This window comes from Balaenoptera ricei, chromosome 6 (genome assembly GCF_028023285.1).
Source record: "Balaenoptera ricei isolate mBalRic1 chromosome 6, mBalRic1.hap2, whole genome shotgun sequence".
In the NCBI taxonomy this organism is placed as follows: Eukaryota; Metazoa; Chordata; class Mammalia; order Artiodactyla; family Balaenopteridae; genus Balaenoptera; species Balaenoptera ricei.
In genome coordinates, this window is record NC_082644.1 from 86,681,204 (window position 1) to 86,702,943 (window position 21,740).

General features: G+C 44.1%; 1 pseudogene; it reads right to left on the bottom strand.

Annotated features, from left to right (window-relative positions):
- Positions 1-32: 32 nt before the first annotated feature.
- On the bottom strand, positions 33-21,419 carry LOC132367888 (pro-neuregulin-2, membrane-bound isoform-like; annotated as a pseudogene).
- Between the last annotated feature and the right edge of the window lie 321 nt (positions 21,420-21,740).

Sequence of the window (21,740 nt, forward strand, 5' to 3'; positions counted from 1 at the left end):
GTGGAATGATTTTATCTTATCAATAAAAGTGAGACTTTTAAATGCCTTTATTATCATTGTACTGTATGTATAGACTATCATTTTGTATCACATTATTCAAGATAAATTTCAGAAACATCGGAGCCTCACACACCTATGAGTGTCTCAGAGCCAACTAGGCATGAACAGAGGAAGTAATACAATTGCTTTTGTTAATGTTCTCATGCGACAGGCAGAGGCAGTCAATGTTAGACGTGGTAAAACACATCTAGCTCTAGGTGAAATCTGAGGGAAGATGCAGCAACAAGAAAGCAGCACCGACTGAGCATGCTCCTATTCAGGCAGAGACAGAAAGGGAGTGGACGTACTGTAGAAGCTGGCCATTATGTAGTTTTGGCAGGGGTCACCAGTAAACTCATTTGGGCACTTGCACAAGTATCTTGAGGGGTTTGAAAGGTCTTTCACCATGAAGCACTTGCCTAAATTCACACAGAAAGTTTTCTCCTTCTGGCACGCTTGACAAGATGGCTTGTCCCAGTGGTAGATGTAGATGTGGATGAAGAAGTATTTGCTCCTTCTGTTGATACTGATATTCTAATGGGAGACTGAAGACACACACGTTGTCTCAGTTGAGGCTGGCATGCCAGTGATGATCTCATTTGAGTCCACAATGGTGATATTGGCAGAGGCACTGTCATTTCCTAATTTGCTGATCACTTTGCACATACATTCTCCAGAATCAGCCAGTGATGCTTTGTTAAGGTGAAGTTCTCACTTCCCTGGTCTTTTTTTGTATCTTGATGTTTTGAGGTTCGTTCTTTCGGTTTAATTCATTCCCATTCTTGAACCATTTGAATTTGAGAGAGGAGTATTCAGAACTGGTCTCGCACCGAAGCACTAGTTTCGAATCTGCTGCAGACTCCTGACTTTTCATCTCTTCCAAACGGGGAGGCAAGGCGCACCGCTTGCACAGCACTCGGCTGACCTCCTTCTTGAGGTTCCGGCCCGTCTCGAGAGGGGGGAAGGATGCTCGGAAGGCGGCCGGCACGCGGCCGCTGCTGTTGGCGGCATCAGGCTCCATGAAGAAGATGTACCTGCTGTCCTCCTTGAGCCGCCCGCAGGAGGGGAACGCGGGGTGGCCCCAGGGGCCCAGGCGCACGCTGAGCAGCGAGTCCTTCTTCAAGCTTCCGGCTTTCACCGCCCACACCTGGTGCACCTTCACCAGATAGGGCGCCTCGTCTCCGGGCTCGGCGGCGCTGGGCGCGGGGCGCGGGGCCCGTGGGCCAGGAGGGCACGGTCCGGTTGGCGGCGGGCAGCGCTCCCGGGCCCGCGGCTGGCGGCTGGCGCTCGCCTCCCCGCGCCCCTGCCTCGCCCGCCGCCCCCTTCCTGTCGAGTGCCCCCCTGCTGCCGCCGCGGCGGGTGCGCATTTCCCTCTATCGCCACCGCGGCGCGCTGAGCCGCTCCTGCACCGAGCCCACGCTGGGCGGGGACTCGTAGCACACCGAGGGCCCCGCGGGAGCCGCCTCCTCGCCGGCGGCCGCCCCCCGGCGCCACGGCCGCGGTCCACGGCAGCGGCAGCGGCGGCGGTGAGAGGGCTGCGGGGCCGGGCCGCGGGACCGGGGCGCGGGGCCCGGTGGCCGGTCCTCCCGGAGCGGTACGGGGCGCGTCGCCGTCTCAGGGTGCGAGGTGCGTGCTGGCTCCTGGCTGTCGGTTCGGACTCCCCAGCCACAACATTTTTAATGGCCAGTCTCTTGAGTATATAAAGAGGTAAAGCACATCTTACAAACCAGGTATCACTGCATAAGCCAGATGGTTTACAGCCTAACCAAGTCATATGGGCACTTCCCCACAAGAGAGAGAATTGCTCCTGTTACGCTGATGAGGCTTCACTACACAGAAGGGAAAGCACTTCTGTTCCTCTTGGGAAAGGCATGTGAGGATTAAGTTTACACTAGCTGAAAATAATTCAGTAACAATCTAAACTGTATTGGTCAACTTCAGGTTTGTAAGAGCATGAGATTGAAAGATATGCTTGCAAACGTCCTGACTAAGATACTCATGACAAGAGAAGCCTTTTTGAAATTTGTATTTCGGGATCATATATCACAATTCATATCCCCAATTACTAATCATGTCAGCCAATCAGCTTTTTAGAGCTCCTGTGATGTTGAGACATGCCTGTGCTAGCTCTCCCAATTATAGAAGAAAAATACAAAAAAAGTCAATGACTATGTGTTTGTTTCTGTGAAATACTGCCCTTCATTGGACAATTTTTTTATGTATTTTTATGGGCTATGAAAGTATCACATTTTAAACCAATAAATAATTTTATTTCTTATCTGTCTGCTAGGGAAATGAGGTAAGCCAGAGAGAACTAAGTCATCCCTGACTAATAGGGGTTCAGAAAGTTTAACTGGCACAGCTATTCCAGCTGAACTGGTAAAGTGCTAAAAACTAGTTTGCCTTTAACTTTGACTCTGTTATAAAAAGTTGGGTCAACAAAATTACATTCTTAAATAACTGCTCATTAAAGAGCTAGGTGGGAAGTACGTTCTTTTGGACTTTATAGGATCTGGCTAAGATTAACTGCACGTGATACTAGCAACAAGCCTTTGGAGAAATTTCATGATTGCTCAACAAAGGCTGAGGAACCAGCCAAGGTACTGGTCCAGAACTCCTGGAGCTGAGGAATAGCCCACAGTTAGTAGCCAGCATCCAGCTAAGGATGAAGGTGGGGGCCCAAGCGAACATTGCTTTGGAATACTGCAGTGGGCTTCTTCACACCAGTGTGAAGGCTTAAGGCACACCCAAATGCACATGATGAACACCCGTAAATCCTAAGCATGAATATAAGGCTTCAACCTCCCTCTTCTTGTGGCTTTCATGCCCCTACTATGGAATGAATCTAATTCAACCTTTCAGATCATTTCTGTTTTTCTCCCTTACCCTGCTTCCTGTCCCGAAACGTGGGCACTCCCTTGCAATTACACCTCTGCCCCGGTCCTCTACATGCTTGACTTTTCAAAATGTCATTCACTCTCAGACCTTGCATTCCGACTTGTGTGTAGCTAATTCCTTGGATAATAGATCCAAGATCTATTATCTAGAAAGATCTAGCCTGATCTTCCTTCCTAGTTCTAAGCCCATATCTTCAACTGTCTATTAGATATTTCCTCACCTCCAACTCAATATATAAAATTTAGTTTGGTTTTTTTTTTACCTCTTGACTTCCCCATTTCTTTTAATGGTACCAACCTGGTACTTTCATTCAGACTCAAAACCATGGAGTCATATTTTAATCTTCTCTCTCTGACTTTTAACATCCAAATTCTCAAATTCTTCAAGATTTTTTTTTCTCGTTGCATCTACTCTTCCCTTCTCATTCCCACCATCACCACCTTAGTTCAGATCTTCATCTTATTTCCTTAATTCTAAGATGCCTACATTTTTGTAATTTTACATACCTAAAAATAAAGATTTATTTTATAATCAGTGTATACGTTTAATGTGGGTTTTTTATTACAAAAATCTATCATGTCAATATTCTTAGAATCAAAATCTATAGCATCTCAGACCTACGTAACTGCTTCTACTTGTTCTTCTGGCCTCCATTCCCTTGCTTTTCTAACCTGTCCTGCACACTATTGCCTGATTAATCTCCTTAAAAGACTGCATTCATTGTGTCCAGTGGTTAAGACTCCACGCTTCCGCTGCAGGGGCACGGGTTCATCCCTGGTGGAGAACTAAGATCCCGCATGACGTGCAGCGCAGCGAAAACAAAAGCAAAAACAAAAACAAAAAAAACAACTTCAGTGGTTCCCATTCCCTGATAGGTAAAGTATGCAAGTATGTCTAGGGGATCAAGCTGGGCATCAAAGGGACACCGCAATCACACCCTGACGTCTTCCTGTCCTTACCAACATTATTCCCCTATCCAGGTCTTTCTGCCATGAACACATCCTCCTCTGCCTCTGTTTGTGTCATTCCCCACAATTAGAAGGCTATTCCCCCTGCTATGTACACCCTACTCAGGCTTCAAGTCCTATGTCTGTTGTGAAACGTTATCTGAACACCCTATCCGGAAGTAATCTCTTCCTCCTCTGAATTCCTGTAGGACTTGTATTGACTACTTATTTCACACTTATTATTAATTATCTGGTATCTTTGAATGTCTGTATATGTTTATGAGTGTAAAGCAATGAATCCGATGTTTTAATGAACGGGAAAAAATCAATCACATCAGTTACCTCATTCTATATGTCTTATTTCTCTCATCAGATCATAAATTCCTTGCAGTTAGCTCTATTAGGTATACTTGTCTCCCTTGAATTGTGATTTATTTAAGAAATATAGTCTACTAAGCACTGAGTTCAATGGGGGGGATCAATCTCTCATCAGAGAGGCACCGCTACCCCTATTCTTTTCTCTATGGCTGGTCCAAATCACTAATATTCAACTTCTCCCGTCTGCCCTCCTCGAGCACCCAAGCTTATAATCTTAGTAGCACAAGACTGTTGCTCAGGCTTTAGAGTGAATCAAGTGTAAAGGAGCGGGTGAGTTGAAGAACAAGGAGAAACTTCGTGGTGTTCTAAGACAGATACGTGGAGGCAGAAGGTCACTGCGATGCAGCGAAGGTGAGGGAGCAAGGCCAGGTTGGCAGGGACCTTGCATGATGTCATGCTAAGGAGGTCAGACCTTCTTTCTCCTCACTGGAATTGGGAGATTTTTTTAACCAGTGGAGGGACGTGATCAGATGTGCTTTATTAGAGTTGTGGGAGATAGACTGGGAAGAGGAGGAAAGACTAGAAGAAGGTAGGCCAGTTAGGAATACTATTTCAGGACCTGGATGCAGTGGCAGCTGTGGTGGTGGGAATGAAAAGCAAGAGGATGGAATCAAAAGAAGGTGGAGAAAGAATGGACAGAACTTGATGACAGAGATGAGACCAGAGGGATGATGATGGAAGAGAACGAGTGACAGAGGTTTCCACTTCAGACTACGGGGTGGCTCCAGTGCTATCCCTGAAATTGAGGAGAAGCAGGTTAGCAATGGGCTGGAGTATGTGAGAAGACAATGAGACATAATTTGGATATGTTGAATTTGTAGCTTCTAAAGGATATTTGCATGAGATTGGGGACCTGGAGAGACAGATATGGGTTGGAGAGACAGACTTGTGATAGGCACAACTCACTCAATAAAATGTATATCTGTCTTGAAGTACCCTGCTCACTCTTAGCCCAATGCATCCAACTACATTTCTTGTCCTACCTGTTTCACCAGATTTTTATAATGTTCCTGGCTCCCAGTTTGTTATACTTTTACTCTTGGCCAGTTCAGAACTCTTTTTATAATATTTTACGTATAGTAGTTATTTAAGTCTTAGGCAATCTGACTCTTAGACATTACTCAATTTAATTTCATAGAGCGTAAAGTTCTGTGGAAGCTCGGGGACTTCAGTTTACTGCACTTAATGTTAAACATTCCGTGGTGTTTCCTGGCCATGTTTCCCCTTTTCCAGCTCACTTCATCCAACTGCTCATGCATATAATCTTTTCTGCCCTCCAGCTTCTATGCTCTTAACCCCTTCTTTACACTTTTGGCCACTGCTTTATTCTTAAAACTTTCTTCTTCCTGGGCTTCATGACATTTCCCGCCTACCTCCAACCTCTCTGGCTGCTATACTTCCCCAAACGCCCACTTAAAAGTTAATGTTTTCTAGGATTCCCTATTTAGCCTTCCCTTCATCTCGTTTTAGTACACACTTAGTGTGACCTCATCCACTTGCGTGGCTTAACAAACAGCCATTAATATTATTTCTAAATCTGAAGGTCTAGCCCAGTCTTCTCAGTCCAAACCCAAATATCCAGCTCTTTTTAGGACACCTTTATTCGGATGTGTTCCACGGGCATTTCAAATCAACTTGCCACAGTGAAGTTTTCCTCTTCTTCCTCTTCTGTATCAGTGATGGTATTGTCACCCTTCCAGTAACCTGTGAGCCATCCCTGACTTCTCCTCCTTTCTCTTTCAAACTCAGTCAGCCAGGAAATCCTGCCTATTTTACATTTTAAATGAGCATTTTCCTAGATGAGAACACAGTGTGGTTGAAGATAACAAAAAGGGAGTGAGACTAGCCTGGTGGGAGAAGTTTTGTTGAGAAATATTGGGAAAAAATGGTTGGATTATTAAGTGGGAGAGTACCTTGGAAGGTAACGTTAAGGCCGCACAGAGTATTTCAGAGTTGACGTGGTTGGAGAACCACCAGACATTAGGCAGATGGATGAAATGGTAATTTCATCAGTCACTTGAAAAAAGGGAGTCAGAGCAACTATTACCTTTGTAACTAGAGACAGCCATTTCTTACACTTCATTGATGACATGAGGAAAAAAACCCGAACAAGTTACAACTAGAAGCTCAGAAAAGCTGACCCTGAATTTAAATGAAGTACAAGTGCTACTAAAAAATAAAAATAATAAGTTCTCTTTGAAGAAGACAAATTGAAATTAGGTATTAGTGATATAACTAGAAGTAGACTGTGTTGAAAATAATTGCAAGAATGACATCATTTGATGGAAAAGTGCTTATAAGCCAATTCCTTAACTGTAAATAATTTTAAAATTGAATATATATAGACATCTTTTTAAAAAATCACCAGGCTTCCCTGGTGGCGCGGAGGTTAAGAATCCGCCTGCCATTGCAGGGGACACGGGTTCGAGCCCTGGTCCAGGAAGATCCCACATGCTGTGGAGCAACTAAGCCCGTGTGCCACAACTACTGAGCCTGGGCTCTAGGGCCCGCGAACCACAACTACTGAAGCCCGCATGCCTAGAGCCCATGCTCCGCAACAAAAGAAGCCACCGCAACGAGAAGCCTGCGCACCGCAACGAAGAGTAGCTCCCGTTCTCAGCAACTAGAGAAAAGCCCACACGCAGCAACGAAGACCCAATGCAGCCAAAAATAAATACATAAAATAAATAAATTTTAAAAAAATCACCAAATTGAAATGTAATGATGATTTCCTATAACATCTGGATTTCTATATGCCTCAATAAAAATTTTAGGCTAAATAAGCTCTGTTATAATATAATACACTATATGACATATTTATATATTGATAAACATGGTAATTTCCATTTAATTTGGCTTAGATACTAATTAACTCAAAATAAATGCACTCCCCTCACCAATGTAGTAAGTCAATAGGTAAAGAGCTGGGAGAAAAAGTACTCCAAGCCAGGCAGCTCTATATGTTTCAGAAGCAAAGGAAAAAGAAAAATAGTCACAGTAAACACTGCACTTCTGGAAATAAACTACATTTATGAAGCAGAAGATTCAAAAAGTGAAAGCTAACCCTCTTTATGTAATGAAAGCATCACTGAGAAACAAATAGCAACCAGAGAATGACTACCAGGAGTTAGCAGTAAAAAAAAAAATGACATTAGAAAAAAATGGCAGATGTGACAGATTTAAAACCAAAGCTTTCCTCTTACTCCTTGTCATTTTCTCCTTTTTTCCGATTGCAGTTTCAATGATAAAGGTCTATTGAATTGCTAAGTTACTTACATGAGGGCCTGGAAAGCACACTTGGTGAGGATACACATTGATTTCCATCCTGTGGCACAAGCTCTGTACCTGGTGTTTGAATCAATGAGGAGGGCAGCTATTTGTTCTCTTGGTTTAACTGCCACAGAGCAGTGATAAATAGGCATCTGATTTCCAGACTAAATCTTGAGCCCCGGCTCTCTGAAAAGGAAGAAAAAAAAAAGGTGACTCGAAACTCTTCCTGTATTTCTGGACAGTAGCTTGAAAGTAGGACAGTCAGTGTCTGAGTGTTACTTTCCTGTTTTTGATACACAATTCTACCTGATGATTTTATTTTCCACTAGAAAAATTATTTTCTTCTGAGTTTCTTGAAGGTAGAAACAAAAATCTACAATCAAAATCTCAATAGTCTTTTTCACATTGTTTTCACACAGGTTCATTTAAAACATTTATTGATATGCTACTTAGAGGAAAGAAGTAAAAGAGATTAAACTAGAGGATTTAAGGTTCTTTAATAGTCACAGGCCTCAACATACTTAGAACCCTTAGTTTCATGATATTGAAGGAAAAATCAATATTGTTGCACTTTATCTAAGCTATATTAGGATAGAAAACTGTTGCTACATTTTATAAAGGAGGAACCTTATACTTTTGGTGCTCAGGGACCCCACAGCCAGATTGGTGGCAAGGGATATAGGCTGATAATCTGCTTATTCTGATTACATTGGTATATGTTCATTTGAACACATCACCATCCTAGCCTTTTCTACCACATAACGTTACATTCTACTTAAGGAAAGCTAAAATTAAAAGTGATCCATTTTCTACTGTATAGCACAGGGAACTCTGCTCAATATTATGTAACAACCTAAATGGGAAAAGAATTTGAAAAAGAATAGATACATGTAATGTGTATTACTGAATCACTTTGCTGTATACCTGAAACTATCACAACATTGTTAATCAAGTATACCCCAATATCAAATAAAAAGTTAAAAAAAAAATGTAATCCATTTTTGGGAATGCCCTGGTGGTCCAGTTGTTAGGACTCGGTGCTTTCACTGCGGGGGTCGGGGTTCAATCCCTAATGGGGGTACTTAGATCCCACAAGCCTCTTGGCCAAAAAAAAAGTAATCCATTTTTAGGAGAGAACATGCTATACTGCCGTTTTTAAAAACTAATGAACAGAATGGGGAGCATATAGCCTAGCATAGGCTAGCACATTTACTGAACTAGCACAGGCTGGCACAAACCAAAATATGAAATTGATTTAAAGAATCCTAAATAAAATATTAGTAAATAAAATCTAACTACGTATGAAAAGAATAATACCTAAATGACCAAATAATGTTTGTCTCTGGACTGTGAGGATGACCCAACAAGAAGTCTTTTGATATAATCTGTTATATTAACAAAAAAGAAAAACTAAATAAATTAGATTTTGAAAAAGCATTTGCGTCACCCATTTCTAATTAAAAAAAAAAAAAAACCAAGACAAAAGCTCTTTTTGTCATGTAGGATATCTGGAAACTTCCTTAACTCATTAAAGTACAACTACCAAAATCTATAGCAAACCTCACATGTGACAGTGAAACCAAAAACCTCTCATGCTATTGCCACCAGTATTCACATTGCGTTGAAGGTTGTAACCAGTGCAACAAGAAAAATATATGACATATAAATATTGGAAAGTAAGAATTAAAGCTATTATTATTTGTAGATTATGTTGTTGTCTACCTAGCTATCCCAAGAGGATCAACTAAAATAACTATTATAATGAATGAGAGGTTACTGAGGTGACTAGATACAAAATCCCTAGTAATAATGAACAAGAAAATGTAACAGGAAAAAGAAATCCCATTCACAAGAACCACAAAGACAATTGAGTACTTGGAACCAACCTAATAAAAATTGTGCAAGACTTATATGAGGAACACTTACTGGAAGAATGTTGATTCTTCCCCAATAATCTACACATTCATTGGGGAGCCCAATGAAAATTTTCACAAGATTTTTAATTGAACATGAAAAGCTGCTTATCAAGTTCTTCTAGAATAGAAAATAAACAAAAATAACCAAAAAAAAAAAAAAATTGAGGAAAAAAATGAGGTGAATTTGCCCTACCAGATAAGAAAACAATCTATAAAACTACAGTAATTAAAACAATGGAGTGTCAGAGAACAAATAAACATATGGATTAATGAAAGAGAATAGAGTCCAGAAATTGACCCGTGTATTCCAAGGAATTTAGTGTATGATAAAGGTGGAATTTCTAAACAGTGGGAAAATGAAAGATTACTCTAAAAATAGTACTAGGACAATGGGAGCCATAAGGAAAAAAAATAAAGTGAATCACTTCCTCATCCCATACTCAGAAAAAAATCCAGATTGATTCAAGATCTGCATTTATAAAAGTATAGAAGAAAACACCAGACAATACGTTTATAATCATGGGGTGGGAAAGACTCAGTCGTCAAGAAAAACCAGACAGGTTTTATTAAACAGAAATTTAAAACTCCTCAGAGCAAAAGACTGGGAAAAATATTTGCAACATATACCACAGACAAGTGCTTAATAACTATAATATATATCTAGAATTCCTACAGAGATGTGACAAAACATAAGCAAGCTAATGGAGAAAAAAGGCAGGGGAGAAAAACATAACTCTTAGAAGAGGAAATAGAAATATTTCTATAAATATTTGAAAAGATGCTCAACCTCACTAGCACTTAGGGAAATATACATGAAAACAAACAAGGAGGAATTATTTTTTGCCCATCAAATCTTACAAAGCTAAAAGGACTGATAATGTATAATAATGGTGATGGTGTTGGGGAAGAAAACTCTCATACTCTGTTGATGAGAGTATAAATGGTTGGAGGAACAATTTGGCAACATCTATCAGAATTTGTAATGTACATAGTCTTTGACTCACTTCCACTTCAAGTCATCTATCATACATGTATACCTGCTAACGTGTACAAAGATATATGTACAATTACGATCATTGCACCTTTAAAAAATTGGAGATAACCTAAATAACTCTCACTAGGAGACTGGTTAAATATATATAGAATATCCATACTGTAAAATACCATGTACTTGTTAAAAGGAATACCTAAGTATTCCTTTGTATCAGTATGGAATACTTCCTAAGGCATATTACTAAATGAAAAAGCAGCATCAAAACTATATGAAGGGACTTCCCTGGTGGTCCAGTGGTAAAGAATCCACCTTGCAATGCAGGGGATGTGGGTTCGATCCCTGGTCAGTGAACTAAGATCCCACATGCCGCAGGGCAAATAAACCCAAGCGCCACAAATACTGAGCCCACGCCTCAACTACAGAGCCCGCGTGGTGCTAACTACAGAGCCCACGCGCTCTGGAGCCTGTGCACCACAACTAGAGAAGAGAAAACACGCCCGCCACAACTAGAGAGAAGCCTGCGCACCACAACGAAGAGCCCGCACACCACAACGAAAGATCCCGCATGCCTCAACAAAGATCCCGTGTGCCACAACCAAGACCCGATGAAGCCAAAAATAAATAAATTAAATAAATAAATCTTTTAAAAAGCTATATGCAGTGTGATCCCACGTATGTAAAAAATTATCTAAACTATATTCTATGCATTTTATAGACAAGTATGGATATGTAACTAACCGTATTGTAGTCATTAAACCACATGTTTTATTCCTAAAGCAATTCAACATTCAAAAAAGCACAATTCAAACAGGATTTCCAATCTTCATTTATGCCTCTTAAAAACTTAGAGAATTCAGATATATAGTCTTTACTATTTTAACTATTTTACTATTATGACATCCTTTAGATTCTCTCTATTCTTTGCTTTTCCATGTAAATTTTAGGATCAACTTGCCAAGTTCCATGAGAAACTCCATTTGGGATTTTTATTGGTTTAATTAATTTTTAAAATTTCTCTGTCCCTATAGACTGAAAACTCCTTGATGACAAGAGACCACGTCTATCTTGTTCTTACTGTGTTCACAGCACCTAGCCAGTGCCTAGAGGATAGTAAGTACTCAATAAACTCATTCTAGAATGGTTGGATGAATGAATGAATGAACTACGATAGCATAATGATAATATAAAATGTTTTATAGGCGTTAAAATTTTATTTTGGGGCTTCCCTGGTGGCGCAGTGGTTAAGAATCCACCTGCCAATGCAGGCGACACGGGTTCGAGCCCTGGTCCGGGAAGATCCCACATGCCACGGAGCAACTAAGACCGTGTGCCGCAACTACTGAGCCTGTGCTCTAGAGCCTGTGAGCCACAACTACTGAGCCCACGTGCCACAACTACTGAAGCCCACGTGCCTAGAGCACGTGCTCTGCAACAAGACAAGCCACTGCAATGAGAAGCCCACGCACCACAACGAAGAGTAGCCCCCGCTCGCCACAGCTAGAGAAAGCCCGTGCGTAGCAACGAAGACCCAAGGCAGCCAAAAGTTTAAAAAATTTAAAAATTAAAAAAAAGAATGTATGCACATGCATTTTTTAAAAATTTTATGTTCAAACTATAGAAAATTATGGGAAAATGTTCACAATGTATTATGTGAAAAAGTAGGCTTCAAAAAATTTTAAATAAAATGATCCTAATATTGTAAAAAAAAACCTATCTATCTATACTATATATAAAGTTTATGTATGCATTAAAAAAACTAAGAAGGAAATAGAAAATAACAGTAGTTGCCTGGGTGGTAAAATTGCAGATTTTAATTTTCTTATTTATACTTTTCTAAATTTTCTATAATTAGTATATAGTACTTTTAGAATAAAATAATAGACATAATTTTAAATGATTAACAAAAGAAAATATCACAATATTTAAAGTTTCTGGGATAGTATGAGAGGGAAGTGCTAATTTGATAAGTTCAGGGGATTAGGTTGAGTTACTGTATTCTAGTTAAGGCTGGAGTTTTGTCAGTGGACCAAAGGAAAATTTTAAACTTTTTCTTTTCACTTGAAGTAGAACACATACACAAAAAAGGGGCACGGGGGCTTCCCTGGTGGCGCAGTGGTTGAGAGTCTGCCTGCCAATGCAGGGGACACGGGTTCGAGCCCTGGTCTGGGAAGATCCCACATGCCGCGGAGCAACTGGGCCCGTGAGCCACAACTACTGAGCCTGCGCGTCTGGAGCCTGTCCTCCGCAACAAGAGAGGCCGCGATGGTGAAAGGCCCGCGCACCGCGATGAAGAGTGGTCCCCACTTGCCACAACTAGAGAAAGCCCTCGCACAGAAACGAAGACCCAACACAGTCATAAATTAATTAATTAATTAATTAATTTAAAAAAAAGAAGTAAATTGGGAATCAAAATACATGTGATTAAAAGACTTTCTTTAAAAAAAAAAAAAAAGGGGGCACAAATCATAAGGTGTACAGCTCATGAATTGTTACAAGGTGAACACACTGTGTAACCATTGCCCAGGTGAAAATGGACTGTTAGCAGTGTCCAGAAGCCCCCTTCCAAGCACTGCTTCCTCCCTCCTCCATAGAAGCTGCTCACTGGGTTCTGCAGGACCTCCAGGCTCAGGTTGCCAGGCAAATTCAGGGAAGTCCACTGGGGAAGCGGGTAGAAACACCTCTGGGCGAGGGGAAGAACCTTACCACCACCCCAGCCTCCCTCCCAAACTGGGAGCCCCTGGCCACTGCCAAAGTGTGATACCAAGATTTTCTAAAGGTAGAGTGCAACAACACCTAAAATAAAAATTTAAAATACCTCCAGACTCACTCTCTCCTGTCTTCCTCCACTGCATCTGCCATTGTAACCCCAGAGATGGGGAGAGGTCAAACGCCACCACAGCAAGGAGATGAGGCAGGGGAAATTCATGCGAGAGAGAATAAGCCCACTTCTTGCAGCCCCATTGGCTGGTGGGAGGAAGATGGGAGTGGGGTGGGGAGACAGTGACCAGGGGAGCCTGACTTGTATTCTCCCTCTCCAGGCTGAAATCTGGAGTGTGCTCTGGGGTGTTGACAGGTTAAAAGGGATGACAAAAATAGAGGAGATTTGACCCAACTTGCCATTTGGGACCTGGGATGCCTTAGTCTGTTTGAGCTGCTGTAACAAACTACCAAAGCACTACCATAACACATAGTGGTTTATAAACAACAGAAATTTATTTCTCACAGTTCTGGAGACAGAATGCCCAAGATCAGGGTGGCAGCGTGGTGAAGTTCTGATGAGGACTCTCTTTCGAGGTGCAGACTATGGACTTCTCCGCTTCTTGTGGTACCTTCACGTGGCGGAGAGCAGAGGGAAAGCCAGTGCTCCCCTCACTGTTTTTTTTTTTTGGCTGTGTTGGGTCTTCGTTGCTGCTCTCAGGCTTTCTCTAGTTGTGGTGAGCGGGGGCTACTCTTCGTTGCGGTGCGCGGGTATCTCATTGCAGTGGCTTCTCTTGTTGCAGAGCACGGGCTCTAGGTGCGTAGGCTTCAGTAGTTGCAGCACGGGGGCTCAGTAGTTGTGACACTCGGGCCCTAGAGTGTGCGGGCTTCAGTAGTTGCGGCACACGAGCTCCAGTAGTTGTGGTGCGTGGGCTCAGTAGTTGTGGCTCGCGGGCTCTAGAGCGCAGGCTCAGTAGTTGTGGCGCACGGGCTTAGTTGCTCCACAGCATGTGGGATCTTTCCGGACCAGGGATTGAACCCATGTCTCCTGCATTGGCAGGCAGATTCTCAACCACTGCGCCACCAGGGAAGTCCTCCCCTCACTCTTATAGGTGCACTAATTCCATTCATGAGGGGCTCCACTCTCATGATCTCATCTAATCCTAATTACGTCCTGAAGGTCCCACTTCCTAATACATCATATTTGGGGGGGGTAGTTTCCAACATATGAATCTGGGGGGACACATTTAGTTCATAACATTGCCTCTCAGGATGGGCCCCCTTCACCCGGCCCCATCAACATGGGGTGGCTGCAGAAGTGAAATAAACAGCGTGATAAGGTTAGGGAGAGGGAGGCTTGGACTGAATTTCCCAGATATTCTCCATCTTCTCCTGGATGGCAGTCATTCTCAAGGGAGACAATTCCATCCCCAAAAGGGGTATATTCCAAAATGTGTATGGGGGCAGGTAATCTTTAGCTGTCGCAATGAAGAACAGGTGCTTTTGGTTTCCCTGGGTAAAAAGAACTTTCTTGCAATGCCAGAAATTGTCCTGCACACTAAAAAATTCTCCTGCCCCAAATGGCAGGAATATTTCCACTGAGAAATTCTGCTAAAGTATTATGCCCACTCTCCTTTCACCATACGTAGAAAGCTTAAGGAATTTGCAATTCCATAAAAAATAATAGAATTGTCTTTTGCAATTTTGTTGGGAAGTTCAAGAGGGTTAGGCATCATCATCATGGATCTCCCTCCAGGCACAGAAATTCCTAGTTAATCATTATATATTTACAGACTATGAAGCAAGCCATGGTCTGAACTTGAAGCAGTGTTGCAATCAGAGAAATCAGCTGGGCCACCAAAGAGTAATTGTTAAATAACTCAAAATTTTTCTTACGTTTCCCAAATATGATGAAGGGTATACATAACCCTCAGCAGCATTTTTTTGTAAAATGTCCACTCTTCATTCCCATCCATTTCCTCACATCCAGTTTGCTTTTTCTCACTTAACTAAAAACTCTATTTTAAAAAGCACTCTCCCTCCTTTTCTAGTCTCTGTCACTAAAGCTCAGCTCTGAGGGCTGACTTGGAGAATGTTCTCATTGCTGGGTTTCAAGCTGGGTAGCTGGGGGCCCGATGGCTCAGCCGTGAGCAGAGTCTTGTGCAGGGCACCCAGGCGACAGCTGCCCTTTGGTTGCTCATATTTGTCAAGCACACGGCAGGCCAAAGACGGGGTCTGACCAGATGAAGAGTAAAGATACAACAAGCCACTTTCATGGTGCCAACTCCCTTGGTCCCTGTCACACACACCAAACAGGACAACACAGAGACAAAAAGGGACCGTTGACTGCAATGCGAGATGTGGGACACCCCATTGCTGAGGAGCCTATTCTAGGCTACAGCAAGGAGTTTCACATTCTGCAGTCCTATTTTGAGGGGACTGGGGCAGGAAGCCCCTTCCTCCTCAGAACCCAGAAGGCCTAAGAAATCATGCCATGATATCCTCCCGGGGAAGGTAGGGAGGTAGGTGGGAGACAGGCTACAAGCCTCCCATTCTCTCACGTTAAGGTGTCTTTAAATAGAAACACACACCAAACAAGGTTATATATTGACCAGTGGGCAAAAATGTTGTGACCAGAGGCTCACAGAAACCTAAGTTTATGTTTCTCTTAGGGGTGATAAACAGTTCGGTATTCACTAACTCGGCGTTTCACAGCAACTGTATAGACCCTACATAATGCAAAAAATGAGAATAGGCTGTATTATGATGAACACAGCAGTATGTTTGGGCTTCACACACAGCCCATCTCAGGGACTCCTCCTCCCTTCCCAGCGGACCCCAGACCACACTTTGAGAACCGCTGCTCCAGAGCACGACAGTTCAACAGGCTGGCGCTGGGAGTAGAATGTAAACTCCATTAGGGTCACCACAGCTACTTTGTTCATCTTTGTATTTCCAGAATCTTGCATAGTGCCAAGCACATAGTAGGCACTCAATATGTGAATTAAATTAAAATGGGCTGGGATGAGGTATTTATGAGAAGGCTAAAGAAACCTGAGAAAGGCAGAATGGTCTCTTTGGTGCTGAAGGTCAGCTCAGTCTTAATCTTCATGATTTTATGTCTAGAGAAGATTATTTGATCTATTGAAAGTGATTCAACATGTTTTAGATTATTGAAAGTGAGAACAACTATATCAAAGACATGAAAGAGGATTTTTTTTTTAAAAAAAGAGTCAGATGTGGAGAAAGCAAACTCATACTCAAAGAATATGAGACATTGATAAATAAATACAAATCTATACTGATGAACTATCTTGATTATTGAAGTGGATTTTGCAGTGTGAATTTTTTTTTTCTTTTAAGATGCAGGATTTAAAATCAGGCCTCACCTCACATTTTTCTAGTACTGTGTTAACACTTATGTAAACTTTAACTACTCTGGATTGGGAAACAAAACATCATTGTTCCTTATCTTTTCTTATACAAACACAAGCGTTGGGTCCATGGCTTTGATGAAATAACGATTGGTAACTCCTTGTGTCAAATTCAGCCTCTGCCTTACTTCCATTTGGCCTATGGCTTCTTCCACAGCAAAGACCAACAAATGACACCGTGTACATTTTTAAGAGGGTCCACAGTTAAATTCTGGTTCTAATATCCCACACAATGGGATCCTTGCACCCAGAAGGTAGAGGAGGGGCAGGCACTAAGCAGATTGCTAGAAACTGGTGGCCATTGCTAGAAACTCCTTCTTGTGTGTGCAAGTGCAAGGGTGAGGAACCACAGCACAGAAGTGAGGGAGAGGAGCCTCTCACAATTGTCCAGCTGAATTAGTTTCCCATGGCAGCCGTAACAAGTCACCGCAAGCTGGGTGGCTTCAAACAACAGGAATGTATCCCCTCACAGTCTAGAGGCCAGAAGTCCAAAATCTAGGTGGTGGCAGGGTTGCACCCCCTCTGGAGGCTCTAGGGAAGGATCGTTTTTTGCCTCTTCTCACTCCTAGTGGCTTATTTGTGATGTGACTACATCACTCTCGTCTCCTGTCCGTCTCCACGTGGCCTTTCTCTGTCCTGTGCATCTCTCCTCTGTGTGTCTCTTGTAAGGACCCTTGTCATTGGATTAAGGGCTTACCTGGATGATCCAGGATGATCTCCCCATCTCAAGATACCTAATTCCAGAAACTCTTTTTCCAGATAAGGTAACATTCACTTGTTCCAGGAATTTGACAGGGACATACCTTTTGGGGGATATGATGGTGAATTTTATGGGTCAGTTTTGCTGGGCCATGGTACCCAGATATGTGCTCAAACATTATTCACTGATTGGCCTCCATATTGTGGGTGGGCCTCACCCAATCAGTTGAAGGCCTGAATAAAACAAAGGCTGACCTCCCCAGAGCAGGAGGGAATTCTGCCAGCAGACAGCCTTTGGACTTCATCTGCAATATTTGTTCTTCCTGGGTCTCCAGCCTAACTGCCTTTCGACTCAAACTACAACTCTTTCCTGAGTCTCCAGCCTGCTGCCTCCCCCATCAGATTTTGGACTTGCCAAGCCCCCATAATCATGTGATCCAATTCCTTAAAATAATCCTCTTTCTCTCTATATATATTTACATCCTATTGGTTCCGTTTCTCTGGTGAACCCTACCTAATACAGCAGACCACCATTCAACCCACTACACGAGTATCTACCCCAGGGGAGGGGGGATTTGTGAACACTTGAGACTTCCCTTGAATGTGGGGATAAGTGTAAAGGTATCTTGCAGTGGACAAATCCATTAAGTATTAGTTCCTGACGTGGGGTGCCATGGGTGTTACACACTCTCTAAGTGTCTTCCCTTCCCAGTTCTTTTAATTTTCTATTAGTCAGGGTGATTTCTTATCAAATTCCGCACAGTGGCTCAGCAGATGGACTCACCACTGACTTCATGGAGACAGAGAACCTTCCAAGGAAACTCCCTCCTGCTTCCTACCCTAAGCTGAACATTTGCTATAGACTGACTCACTCTTCTCCTTGCCTGGCGGACAGTGAAAGGAGCAGGGCTGTGAAGTCAGCCAGAGCTGTGCTTGAATTCTGCTCTGCCATTTACAGTTGATTGATCTTGGACAAGTTGCTTAACTTTTCTAAGGCTGACAGTACTTTTGAAGAGATAATATTCAGAGGGCTGGTACCAGGTTGAAGGAGACACTGACGCAAAATGTATACCCAGTACCTGACACTCAGTGAATTTCTTTCCTTTCCCCCAACCAGGACGGAATGGTGACAAGGCCCTCATGAGCAATGCAGGCAATGGGGGAGACAGTGCATCTTGGTCTGATGACTGCCCTATTTGCTTGTAATGTTATTTTACTTATATTTTTTCCTGAAATTAAATCAATTCTTTTTTTTAAATTAGCCTTGTCCTAGACACTTGTGAAATCATGGGTTTAACTTGCTAATTATATATAATATATTTTTTAATTTATTTATTTATTTATTTATTTTTGGCTGTGTTGGGTCTTCGTTGCTGTGCATGGGCTTTCTCTAGTTGCGGTGAGCAGGGGCTACTCTTCGTTGTGGTGTGTGGGCTTCTCATTGCGGTGGCTTCTCTTGTTGCAGAGCACGGGCACTAGGTGCACGGGCTTCAGTAGTTGTGGCTCGCGGGCTCAGTAGTTGTGGCGCACGGGCTTAGTTGCTCCGTGGCATGTGGGATCTTCCCGGACCAGGGCTTGAACCCGTGCCCCCTGCATTGGCAGGCGGACGCTTAACCCCTGCACCACCAGGGAAGCCCTATATATTTTTTTTCCAATGCACAGTAAATACACTTAGTCACTCATTCAAGAGTGCATTTTATGATCTCAGTAGGGTTAACAGGCTAGTTATAAATCTTTTTTCTAATATGCAATAGATGAATACGTTCAAGTAGTCATTCATTCAGCAGGTATTAGAGTGCCTTTTTTTGTGCGAACAGCCTGGCACAGCTCTAGGCTCTGAGCACCCAGGCAAGGCAGTTGACTCCAGACGCCACTCATTCCCAGGGCTGAGAGGGTCAGTCGCACTGGTTAGGAAGCTCTGTCAAGTGTTTACCAAGGTACCTAGTTGGGGGGCACTAAACCCCAGGCCTCGAGTCAGAGGCTTTCTTCTGCTCTGCATTTGCCCCCATGCAATGGGAGAGAGGTAAGAAAGGGCGGTGGATCTATTTTAGACCCTGGGTGTCTTCTTGCTTTCCATCTGATTCTTCCTTATAGGTGACTGAAAGAAAAATTGACTCATGCCTGCTCTGTGGGTTTGGCCATCGTGTGTGTGTGTGTGTGTGTGTGTGTGTGTGTGTGTGTGTGTGTTTTCTCTCCCTTTGTTTCCTCTTTCCAGGCAGCTGCATGAGTAAATGGGCTCAGGACCTCACAGTGACTGGCCAGCCAGCCACACTCCCCCACTTCCTTTTCCTCAGGGGTCCACATTCTGCTCACAAGGCTGCCCTGGGCTTCAGGACCAGGCCCCGATAAGATGGCAAGACTCAGATTTGGGGATAGTGTAGGAGAGGCCAACTTTCGGCTGAGCCAAGAGCCCCAGCCCAACTTTACCTGCGCCCATCAGAGATGCACCCAGGGTTCCACACGCTGCCTGCCCTCTCACAATGCCTCCCACCTCCAGCGTGATCTGGGGACCCGGCTTTGTCAATACCTGTTCAGTCTGTACCTTTCTCCAAGGGCTTCCTCTCTGAGTACCAGCGTGTTTCTCTATGGCAAAACCAAACACAACCCGTGCAAACCAGTTCTGTTACGTGCCCCTTGCATGTCAGTGCTGTGCCTCTCCTTCCTCACGACAGCATGCTGGGAGAATGGGGTACACTTAGGGTCTCCCCCTGCCAGCCACCTGCTCGTTCCTGACTTTCCCCGGTCTGTCCTCAGGCCCCACCACCCTCCTGAAATGGCTTTAAGAGTCAGCAGTGACCTTCCCAGGCCCCTCACGGACCCCAGCAGCCTGGGGCGCGTGGACCCTCCCTGGCCGCCGGCACGTGCTGCCCCATCTCAAGGCTCCCGGACCCATCTCCTCCTCCCCGCAAGACGAGGGCCCTCCTGTCTCCCCACCCTCATCCTCTCCTGCAGCAGCCCTGTCTGTGCCCCCTGCCCTTCCACCCTACGTTGGGCCCTCGGCCTCCATGAGAGAAAGGCTGCTGCACTTGGCTGTTCTCCTTCCTTCTTGGAGCCCAGAACTAAAAATAGAAATGGCCAAAGCCTCATGACCAGGCTTCTGGGAAGGCCGGTGGGAACAGCTCAGGGTTTCAGAAAGGAAGCGTGATGTGAGCCCGGGAGTCAGGCGGCCCAGAAGAACGAGGAGATTCCTAAAGAATGGGGCTTGGCAGCCCCGCCGCCCTGCCCTCTGTTGACAGGGAGCCAACTGGTGAGCTGCCAAGGCCAAGTGCAGACCTGAGCGCCTGGGTCAGAGGGGCGTAAGTCACAGCTTATCATCATAGACTATGGACGAGAAGGCAACCTAGGCGCCAGGTGAGGGTGAAGTCAACCTTTCACCTTAAACAGCTGTGGATGGAGCATAGGGAGAAGGCAGGGCTCCTGAGGCACCAGACTGTGTCAGGGTGACCTGAGGCTCCTCCGGTAATGGTGACGGGAAAATAGAGGCCCCGGGAAGTGCTCCAGGGACGTCGGGTGAGCAGGGCCAACCCCCTGCTGCTGCTTCAGGCTCCCTCAACCACCCACGCTGCACAGACCTGGAGGCCCTTACAGATAGATGCTCCTTTTATCAGGCAATGGCGATACCTGTTTTAAACATCAGCAGGTTCTGAATGCAGCCGGCAGAGTGCTCTCCACTGTTCAGGAAACAGGCGCCCCGGGGAGGAACGAAGTTGTGCTTTCCCAGAACTGTGCTCAAGTGCTGCTGGAGAAGCCCAAGTTCCTTCAGACTCCTTGGGCAGACGCACCGGAATGCGATGAGGGAGTAGAAACAGGTGGCTCCCACCTACCCGATTACGATTACAGCAGCAGCTTCCAGAGGCAGAGGGGATGAGTTAGCGTCAGGCATAACTGGGCAGGAAGCCCCAGGCTGTGGTTTTTACCAACAAATATTTGTAAATAAGTTGCAGAACCCCTAACACACTGGTCTGGGCTGTGTACGTGTGCGTGTGTGTGGGTCTGTGTGTGTGAGATGGGGGACACATTTATGAGAATATAAAATAAAGCATGCAGACACAGAGGGGAGGAATAGAAGAGAAGGATGGTAGAGTGGAGTGAGACCTGCAGTCAGGACCCGAGAGCCAGAGGAGGAGATGAGGCCTGAAGAGACTCTTGTGGCCTAAAGCAGCAGATCTTATTCTTGAAGGATCTCCAGGAGCTGTGCTGCACTTCCTAAGAGACGGTGTCCAAAAGCAGGAGGCATCTGTCAAGTAGAAGACAAAAAGGGCTGTTGACCAGCAGGCCAGACACGGATGAGAAGAGCCAGTGGTCTGGGAGCAGCGGGGGCAGCACCAGATCCCCAGGGCTTGTTAAGCGCACCTGGCACCATCCCTGCTCTCCCTCTGCCTCTGTTTCTGCTGTTAGAGTATGGCTCAAAATCAAAACAAATAAGTTAAACCTTTTTCCCTCCAGATTTTCCTTTTCTTCTTAACGA